Source organism: Hyalella azteca, unplaced genomic scaffold, assembly GCF_000764305.2.
Source record: "Hyalella azteca isolate HAZT.00-mixed unplaced genomic scaffold, Hazt_2.0.2 contig12758, whole genome shotgun sequence".
Lineage (NCBI taxonomy): Eukaryota > Metazoa > Arthropoda > Malacostraca > Amphipoda > Hyalellidae > Hyalella > Hyalella azteca.
The window spans coordinates 264237-271724 of NW_025942706.1; the positions used below are offsets into that span (position 1 = coordinate 264237).

The following is a 7488-nucleotide window of genomic DNA, read 5'->3' on the forward strand; positions in this document are numbered from 1 at the left end:
GTAAAACTAAACCAGAAAAACGTGGTTTTTAAAAATGTTTTTTTTATATTTATTTATTTTCTAATTTGTAGTTCAGCAATTTTAGAAATTCAAATCCTTTTCCAGGGTTGGTAAGACTCGATTCCCAAAAGTGAATTTTTTTTATTTTTTAATGAAGATTTTTTAAAATTATTACTTCTGATGATCAAATCTTGAATTGTTAGGCAGCACAAGCATTCATGTGCCAAATTTCAAGTTTCTATAAGATCTTCAGAAATGCTCTAAATTAAGGTTTGAATTTTTGATGACTGACAGCTAGAGACGAAACAAAACTAAGAAAAATTACTACGTGGTAAAAATACAAGAGTTAAGTCGGGTGTGTATTAAAGAGAAAATTCCTATTAATATATACATTTAACATACACATATGATATTGCTGGCCACATTTACAAGATATACGTTCGTGTGTGTTTACGTTTTTCATCCTTTTTTCAAAAATAAAAATTAATTTGACAATTCTTGAATAGATTAAGAAGAGACTTTAAGCGATTGATATAATTATTTATAAACAGACCAGCCCAGCAGAAGAATGAACTTCATGCTTTTTATACTAACGCTTATCCCTTGTCTTCATCTTAATGAATGCAACAGTCACAGTCCACAGCAACGTCGCAATCAAGATGTTCGTCGTGCTCAGTTTATTGATGTCGAGCGAAACCTGTCTAGCGGAACATTTGTATTGACACTTGACTTGTTTTGTTGCACTAACCCTCATGCAAACACGCAACACTTGTGCACAGCTGACAAACAGGAACGAGACACGCGCGCGAGCACTCAATACGAAGTGGTAATTTTCATGTCATTAATGTCCGCAGCTGTGAAGTTTAGCATAACTTATGGCTAATTTACGTCACCTGAACTAATTGTATGGGCGAGAGTGCATGAAATAAATGGCGGGCACGCCGAGTGGGTCGGCACGCGAACACCTCTACGGCAGTGGGTTGAGTGGGTCAGCACGCTAACACCTCTATACGGCATGGGNGCATGGGTTGAGTGGGTCAGCACGCCAACACCTCTACAGCAGTGGGTTGAGTGGGTCAGCACACCAACACCTCTATACGGCAGTGGATGAAGTATAGGGAAGTATATATATAGCGGTGAAAATTATCGCTGGTTTATGGTTGGCCGACGGTCGGCGACACCTGCTCCAGGAGCACTATATATTGAACAAATAGGGTGCACAGCAACACACGAACTAAATGCCAGTCATCACCAAAAAACTGGAGAATTCAATTCGACACGATTGTGGTTTCAATTTGTAAGAAAACAGAATATACATGTCCAACAATGACATATATGATGACAATACAATGTTTTTTAACTGCTCTTAACTTGCCGCTTTTCTCAAGAGAACAATGTTAAATTATTCACAAATACGTTTCGTTGTGTTGGGGCGGAACGAGATAATTTCACAGCTGTCATGATTTAGCTAGGAATTCCCTTTCTTAGTTCGTTTCCGAAGAAACAATTTCTTGTGGAGGGTGGCGGCTTAAATATATAGAGATGGCGATTTCCTGAAAGTAGGGCCCCGAATGTTGGCAATATAAATTGACGCGCGAGTTATGCAACAAAGGGAAATTCAGACAAAGTTTTTTCAACTAAATTTATTATTTGAAAAAATTGTCTTTCTGAAACAGAGGTAAATTTAAATTGTTCAAAACAGAGCATAAGTTGATAAAAAAGATATTCATTTTGCAATAACAAATTAACTCTCTTAATTGCACAGGTTACAGATCTTGTTATACATAATAATCTATACACAAAGCTATTCAAGCAAATTCGTCACATATTCATGCAACGAAACTGCACATTATTGTCACTGGTTCCTCACACGAGGTCAAGTTTTGGTAGGAGTGTTCATGACCACGTCAGAAAAGAGAGTTACGTGTACAGAGAGTGTATACGCTGTACGCAGCCTCGCAGCATGCCACAGCTAGCCATGCCAAAATCAGAGGGAGTGCCCGACACACACACACGCACACACACAACACACACTCACACACGAGACCTTGACATATACATTGCCAGAGCAGGAGCTGGGAGCTACACTATATATGTTTAACTCTCTGAACGAATGCGGTAGCACAATCACAGCAACCATTACTACCTGGTGAGCTGCACATTTGTTCACTTTCTTGCGTTTCACTCTTCTAATTCTGTTGATAAATCTCTCTTTATCTTTACGCGACATTTCTTCTCGCTTCGAATTACCGACATGTGGAACAGCTTCCACGATTTGCGATTTCATCTTTGGCGCTCCGAGTATAAACGCGTTCAAGAACAGACTAGATAAAGATATGGAAAATATATGTTCAGATTTGAAATGCCCAGCACCATATCGAACCCGGTGAAAGTCTAGTAGCCATTTCAATTAAACTATCGTCAGCATTGAAAAGATTCAGTCAAAGGACATGCTTTTAGATCTTCTGTGAACAAGTCAAGAGAAGTACAAAGAATCGGCCAACTCTTCAGCGCCGACATCACTATGTTATGTTTTGTTTACTGCCATAATGTCGTCGAAAATGAACTTTATTAAAGCTGCCACCTTCATTTTCAGCACGGTTGACGCAACTGACACTGAGAGTCTACATATATATTAGACTCAATTAGGGAAACCTTTCAAAAATTACGACATATAGGAGCTACAGTTTTAGCATGACCTCGCCACCACATCAAAAACAATGATATCATAATACACGCGCGAGTTACGCAATCCCGATACACTTATGATATTAGCATAGCATTAATACCACACGAACATTAAACATGGGATGAAAACTGAGAGTTATTCAAAACATACATGTTAATACTAGGCCTCGAATAAAGAATTTAAACAGAGAAGCAATCGTAAGAGGAATTCAGACGTGGACCCAAATGAAACTAAATTAACTCATTAAATTACATGAATTAATTAAATAAAATTAATTAGTTAACAAATTGACTCATTCGTTCTGCAAATGACGTACCAGACAATATGCTTGATATACGGCAGGCATGGGTATAACAAAGCAAAGAATACTGTTATATAGAGAGGAAGGAGTGGGCAACACAGGGCAATTTATTGCCTGCAAGCAGGGAAATTACCTCAGCGCAGCAACCCATTCATTATGACCGAGGTATTTTGAATAGCAATATATACAGATGAACGACATAATAATTGCAAGGCTCCAGCTATTGTGTTCTTCATTCACAGTTCACTCTCCTTAAACAATGCCAGCCTCAGTTCAATCACAGGAAGAATAAAACCATGTTCAGACGTCAATTATCTTTCCCTTACTGAAATTAAAGAATGTCTCAGTAGGTTGGGCAATTGGTATTTTGGTTGGCAGCCAAAGCTTCCATAATGAACTTTTAAAAATTTAAACCATTCAAAGACGATTTTCTGAAGTAATTATATTGACACATTCATGGCATTACTTTCCAATTCATGTCCTACTTTAGGTATGCTCCACTATTTTCAAGACAGTATAACATAAAAATAAAGTCTTAATTTTGATTTGTAAGCCCATAATGCAAGGATTGAGAGTCGTTAAAGCAGATAACATCAGTCATTTCCAGGCAAGCTGCGGTGTCCGAGTGGTTAAGGAGATGGACTTGAAATCCATTGGGCTCTGCCCGCACAGGTTCGAATCCTGTCCGCAGCGACCGTTTTTGTGGGATGCCCGTTGCCCCGTCTGCCCGTCACTCGCGTCCATGACGGCACGTGGAGGGTGGTAAATATCTTGTAGTTGTCAACCAAGACAACATTCTTCCTTGACTGCTGCTCTCAACTATTTTTCACCTATAAGCAGAATTCGATCACCTTGAAGCATTTACTTCTGCAATACCTTTTTTTGAGCTAAGTGCTGCAAATCGGCATTCACCATAATACGTGTCCGCTATTCTGAAGTTTTCAAAGTAGACCTGATCAGCAAATTATCGCCCTTTGACTTATGGATAGCCCGAGTTCACTGTATATTAATCACAGTGAAATAAATAATCAAGCAAAGCAAGGACGGGCGGTAGGCAGGGCCGAGACGGTGCTGCCCTCTGCCAGCCGCCTCCCCCCCCCTCGTCCCCTCCCCCTCTTCAGGAGCCCCACCCACACCCACCGCCTCATCCATGTTCTCACTCATACCTCTTTAGGAATCTTCATCCTCATTATTAATATCGCTATCTTACTAATAATTTTATCACCGTTCATTTTTTTACCAATATTAGCAACGCCATACAAGGCGCTTAATAAACGAGACAGTAACTATGGTCAAAATAGCAGCGCAAAGCAATCAGCAACGTGCAAGCCGCGGGTTCACATGGAAGTTCGAACTTGCAAACTTCAAAGAAAGTCAAGAAAGTTACGGCAGAAGTTACGAAGCACAAACAGGAATTCATCGCTCCGTCGAGTAGCAACTCATCAGTGCTGCATTCAACGGTCGCGTTGCGTTCATGGAACTTATCGTCAACGCAACATGAAACGTAGGTTACGATGAAGTCAGAAACTAGGTAAACGTTGCTACTACACAACGGCAGTGATATGAGATACGGCTCTAAATTCGATTATTTCTTGTTATGTACTATGCATCGAGCTGCAATCTTCAATTGAACACCTCATAGCCAAAAGACGAGGAAAACCTTCAATGCTTCAAAACAATTAATTTTCATGGCAGTAAATCTTTTAAGGTTACCAAATCCATTAGAGGTGAGAAATAAAGCCGAGAATGAGAGATCAATGCCTTTTTATATTTAGTTATAAAATATACAACTCAATATTGGTTTACATTTGAACCCCAAAAACCGAACATTAATCAATGTTCCTTCCCAGGCTGCAGGCTCGAGACAGGCGCGCGCAGTCTGTGTCCACCGCGCGTCACCGTCACAAAAACGGTCGCTGCGGACAGGATTCGAACCTGTGCGGGCAGAGCCCAATGGATTTCGAGTCCATCTCCTTAACCACTCGGACACCGCAGCTTGCCTTCCCGCGTAACCACACATCATCATATACGCACGGTGTGTCGCTCGTATTGTGTACTGTATTGTGCACTGTATTAGCCAAGTTACTGACTTAGAAGAAGCACATAAATTAGAAATCGTTTCCAGATCATTTCTAACACGTGGGTATAATACTCATCGTCAAACGAGCAGCTCACAACCCGTTATTAGTAAAGAAGGAAAAGTATATCGTTTACTCAATTATTTTATTCAGAGAGATGAAATCAATCTACAGATAGAACACAAATACAAGTAAAGAATAATAATGGAGGAAGAGATTGAAGAATCGAATAAAATAAAAAGTGGTATTTATTAGTTACATTCTCAGGAAGCACGTACGTAATTAAAGTATTCTAAATAAATACCACTAGAAAATAATAACGAAGTCGAACTTTCAACGGCATGATAGGTATTTAAATCCAATTCAAAATTGTACCCAATAAATTGGTAATTAACGCGTTTGTTTGGTAATTATTTAAATGACTGTCTAAATAACCAAGTTTAAGAGAAATGAAACGTTGGTAATAACACTAGAAGGTTGTGATTATAGAGTTGATAATTTCAAGATTTAGTAAAATTCAATTAATTAACACAATGGCAAACAAAATTCAGAACAGCCAAGTAAGAGTAGTACCTTCATCAGATCAATCCAGGTCAGACCTATTTAAATGATCCCACAATGATGCTATAGATCACTCGAGTGCCCGATCCTTCAGGAAGACTCCACTACCTTAACCCACTTGGCAGCGTCCAGCACCGTAAAGTAGGCCTGCGGAGAGCCTAGCAGCGTTAGTCTCATTAGCGCAGCATTGTGGCTGGACGGCATTAGAGGCTAGCGGTAGCCCGCGGTTGTGGCACGAGCTGTCGTGTGTATCGCATTAGCGCAGCTACAGGCAACCGCCACCCGCCGTGCACACACCCGCACCTGTCGCTTCACATCAAACCGCGCGTCCGCTATGTACAGCGCCGAGCTGCGTACAGTAACTTGTGTGTGCGGACAGCCGACGCGCTCTCAATGGACATGAACATGCAACACACAACACGATAATATGACTTCGTACTCGATAAATGTATATTAGTAAATTGTTATAGCAACGATGAGAAATATGTGTAACAAGAATACCTACTTTATTATTTTTCCGTTTATAGATTCTTCACAAGGTTGAATAATCGCAGGGCAAAGATACTGCAGCATGATGGTTCTTGATGAATCTGATTGTGTACCAAACACTAACCGAGCGTAATCGCTGTGAGTGCCGCAAGAGGTTCAGGACTTCAGGTATCACTTCTGCTCAGCGCGTGACAGTCACATGCACGGTACGTGGCAAACGCAACCAATCCGTGCAATTCAAAACTAGCTGAGAACCTTGTTGTAACCTACAGAGAATGAATATCCAAAGGTATGTTGACGTTGTCAACTAATCAAGACATAGTCTGTAAACAGTTACAGACTCTGTAACAGTTAGTAAACACAGTACAGACGCAATTAAGAGAAGCTACTTTTTAAATTCATTCTCTAATCTCGAGTATGTCAAGAAAAGGAAGGCAATAGAAAGACAATATAGAGCAGAGTTTCGTAGTGTGGGGTACGGCCCATGCATACACTAATGGGTCTAGCTATATGGTAAAAGGGCGGCGGCGATGGATAAGCATGCAGGAAGCGATCCGGCAACGAGCGCAATTTCAGAGCGCGTTCAGACCTGCATGCCTTGCATGATGCAATAGCATAATTCGTGTGCAGCCTAGAAGTCATCTTCAAACGCGAACATAGATGGCAACATGAATTGTTTTCGAGACGTATTTGTCAGAAGATTATCTTAAGATTAGAGACAATACTTGCATTAGATGATTATCTTCCACTTTTCCAAACAACAAATTGGACTGTTCGATATATCACCGTTAAACGGTATTACCTGCATTTTCAGTGACTGACCAGCACGCGAAAGAAAACATTTTTTTAATTTAACACTAGAAACCCGTACACATTTGAAAAAATACATAAACGGTTCATTTTCAAGGGGCGGCCGGTCGCTATAAGAACGCCGGTAAAACCGTGTTTTTTTTTTCACGGTTATTTCGTTCAGTGTATAGACCACGCGTGCCACGAGTATGTCGTGTCACGAGTATGTATATAGACCACGAGTATGTAGGTCTATACATACTCGTGGTTGTATGGTTGTAAACTCGCCAAACGCTATTCTGAAGAATACAGGGACTGTGCACTCATGCACGGAGTCGACAGCGTTGTACATCGTTGTTCCTTCAATATCTTATCTCGGTGAGAGGAACTTTTCAGCCGTGACATGCTTGTGTCGTGACAAGACATATTCCTGAAAACAAGCTATAAAGGGATCTCAGCTCAACTGTGAGCAGGACTTTCGAATTAAAGTTTCAAGCATACAATTTTGTTTTAAGAAGCTCTTAAGCGGTAATGAGGCTCATTACAGTCCTTAATGTGGCAATAAATTTGAGTCATTTCAG

The 7488-nt window shown here is 40.3% G+C and overlaps 2 non-coding genes across 2 annotated transcripts; one reads left to right on the plus strand and one right to left on the minus strand.

The window, feature by feature from the left end:
- Nucleotides 1-3601: 3601 nt before the first annotated feature.
- On the plus strand, nucleotides 3602-3683 carry Trnas-uga. The gene has a single exon. It is a non-coding gene; the product is annotated as a tRNA-Ser (tRNA).
- A 1221-nt stretch (nucleotides 3684-4904) lies between these two features.
- Trnas-cga lies at nucleotides 4905-4986 on the minus strand. Its single transcript has one exon. It is a non-coding gene; the product is annotated as a tRNA-Ser (tRNA).
- Nucleotides 4987-7488: the final 2502 nt, after the last annotated feature.